The sequence below is a fragment of the Mus pahari genome, chromosome 19 (genome assembly GCF_900095145.1).
Source record: "Mus pahari chromosome 19, PAHARI_EIJ_v1.1, whole genome shotgun sequence".
Classification (NCBI taxonomy): domain Eukaryota; kingdom Metazoa; phylum Chordata; class Mammalia; order Rodentia; family Muridae; genus Mus; species Mus pahari.
Genome location: NC_034608.1, coordinates 23,648,984 through 23,651,861, shown reverse-complemented (window position 1 = coordinate 23,651,861; position 2,878 = coordinate 23,648,984). Strand labels below are relative to the sequence as shown.

Genomic DNA, 2,878 nt, shown 5'->3' with positions numbered 1-2,878 from the left:
CCAACCCCCTTCCTCCAGTATTTGGATAGAGCTCCACACACTCCCTTGTTTTCCAGAGGCCGGGTCTACGTGGTTCCCGAATCAAGATCCTGCTGTGTCTGCGGCCTTCGACCTTTGGCCGGTCGGGTCGGTAGCACCCANCAGGCGCTCCGCACCAATTCTCCAGTGACAGACACTCCTGTGGCGCAGTGCCTGTTCACAAGTCCGGATTCCCNACGTCACGGCAACCCCCATTCTCTCCCGCGCGTTTTCTAGTCTTGTCCACCACCTGCACCTGCGCCATCGGGGGCACCACAGCTCTCCGGAGAATGCAACCTGAGCCCCGATCAGATGGGAAACCCTGAGAAATACCTTGTGGGAGGAATGATGGGAAACTCAATGACCGTTTTGGCTCCGAGCCGGGCTGCTCTTAGCCCAGGAGGAGAGGAATGTTTCGAGGGTAGCTACTAGGGCGGCGCCCCCAGAGAGGGGCGCTTGCTTACCTGGAGGTGCAGACAGCAAGATGCAGGCCGAGGCGGTGCGGAGATCAGCTAACCCGAATGCCTTAAACACGCCGCAGACCGCGATGGGCCGAGAAAATCCTCTCTACAGAGCCTCCACCCGCGAGGGAGGAAATAGGACCGGAGGGGGCCTCCGGGAGGAGTTTGATGGGGCCTTGGGCGTGGTCTGAGCCGGGGAAAGGGGCGTGGCTTCAGTGCGGTCGGGCCCAGTGCGCGCAAAGAACCGCTTGGTCCAAAACCCTGAGCCCTAAACTGCCCAACCCGCGGCCTGGCCTCGCCCCCACGCCACCAGGCCCCTCCCTAGACCCCGCCCTATAGTCGTTTGTCGCCTCCAGACCCCTCCCTGAGCCCCTAATCTTGCACCTTGACACCCTCCCTCCAGCCAACCCTGCCTGGAGAGAAACCAAGCTTCGCCCTAGACTATTACTAGCTCGGTCAGTTTCCAGGCCCCGCCCACAGCCCCTACCCGCCGCCGCCAGGACCCGCCCCCAACTCCACTCTACCCTTGGTCTGCTACTCCTCACCCCAATCCCTGCTTTCAGCCTCTTCCTCTAACTGGCAAGCAAGGCCTGGTCCCCTGCCCAGTCCAGCCTTATCAGGCCCCGCCTCAACCGGAGGCTGTTCTGGGCACCTGGCCTTTCTCCAGCCATGCTGTAGGTTTCTGCAGAGCATGTCTCTGACGTTTTAACCCAGCAGCGTCTACTAGGCACTCTCTCTGCCTCCTGCTTCATCTCATCTCGTCCCTGTTTTCCAGTTCTAGGTCTCTTCTTTGTGATGCTCTGGCTTGTCTTTCTGCCTGCACTCCGTTTCTCAGATGCACTGCTAGGCTTTGCAAAGGAAGCGTGTGGATCGTTCCGCAGGCCTCAGCACCCCAGGACATGAGTACTTGGAGTCAGTCAGACCAACCTAGAGGATTGCTGGGCCTGGGCCCACCAGAAAACTGTCCACAGGATTGAGGAGGAGAAGGGAGATTACATTAATATGTCAGCTATGGTTTTGTGAGGTGCAAAGATCAGACAAGATTTGAGAGATGAAGCTGAGATACAAGTCAGTGTGGGTGATGGCTGTTTCCACTGTTTGACCCAGGATAACGCAGGAGGATGTTGGGCCTCTCCTTGCCTAGCACAACCAGAGGAAAGACAATTCCAGGGCAAGCGATTACCAGTAGAAGGGACGAGGCTTCTAATAGCTTGCCATCTTTGTAAAAGAGAATGTAACGTAAGGACATCAAGCCTAGCTCAGAAGGTAGACTGTTTATCTAGTATACAGGANTCCCTGAGTTTGACAAGCCAAGGGTGATATATAGACCAGATGCCATCATGAAAGAGGAAAGTCACACAGGGTATTCCCAAGCGCTCCGACCATGGGAGCGCTTGTATTGACACTGACATGGAAATCCAAGCCAGAGGTCCACAGAGAAGTGGAGGATTTGAGTGTGCAAGGGTCATGGAGAAATGTTCGGTGGAAATTACAACCAAAGTTGGATGGCTGAAGAAGAAGGGGGTGCCAGCTTCTTATTTGCATGCCTAGGCCTGATCCCCAGTCTGGAAGTAGTTAGGCGTTCTTGGAAGATGCTCCTTCTGGCTCTTTAAAGCTGAGTAAATTAACAGATTACAAGAAGCATCAGCTGACATGATAAACTCAGCAAGAAAAAGTGTTTGTCACCAAGCCTGACAAGCTGAGTTTAATACCCAGGACGTGGTGGGAGAAGAGAAGCAACTCCCAAAAGCCTTTCGACTTCTAGGTAGAGGTGTGACCCATTTTGGACTTGGGTTGCATGAGAGGAGCATGACGGAAGTGTGGGAGATAGGGGAGTTTGTCGTTCTGGAGGGCATGACCCAGCGGTGGTCAATAGAAGGAAGATGGTATTCCCAAAANATTTAAAGACAGAATGGACAGGGTTGAGAGAGACGGAGGAAGCTGTGCCTGGCTGGCATGAGATAATAGATTTCTAAGCTGGTGAATACAGTGTGTATTGTCTGGGAAGGGGAATCCTAACTAAGGCTGGATCTCAAGCCTGAGAGATTGAGGCCCCCATGTTTTCTCTTGCAGACTTTCTTTTGTTGCTTTTCAGTTATTTTTATTATTTTTTTTGAGACAGAATCTCTTATAACTCAAGCTGGTCTCAAAATCCCTATGTACCTGAGGATGACTTTGACCTTCCAATCCAACTGCCTCCACTAATTTCTAAACTTGGATGATAAGTGTGAGCCACCATTTGAGGCGGTGTGTGTGTGTGTGTGTGTGTGTGTGTGTGTGTGTGTGTGTGTGTTTGTTTGTTTCCCAGGTCTTCTTACATGCTTGAAAAGCACTCTCTCACTGAGCTATACCCTATCACTAGCCCCCCCCCACTACCCCCTACCCCAACACTCACACAC

The 2,878-nt window shown here is 53.2% G+C and overlaps 1 protein-coding gene across 2 annotated transcripts in view; it reads right to left on the bottom strand.

Annotated features, from left to right (window-relative positions):
- The window catches only part of Cers4 (ceramide synthase 4), a 33,089-nt gene extending 32,045 nt beyond the window's left edge, over window positions 1–1,044 (bottom strand). Inside the window, exons 1-2 of one of the 2 annotated variants that reach the window (XM_029532123.1) lie at window positions 1,025–1,044; window positions 483–666 (exon numbers count right to left, since the gene is read on the bottom strand). The gene's annotated coding sequence lies outside the window, so the exon portion shown is untranslated. Of the gene's footprint in view, window positions 1–482; window positions 740–1,024 lie in introns of those variants that run through there. The other variant, XM_021218936.2, reaches the window with a different exon arrangement.
- Between the last annotated feature and the right edge of the window lie 1,834 nt (window positions 1,045–2,878).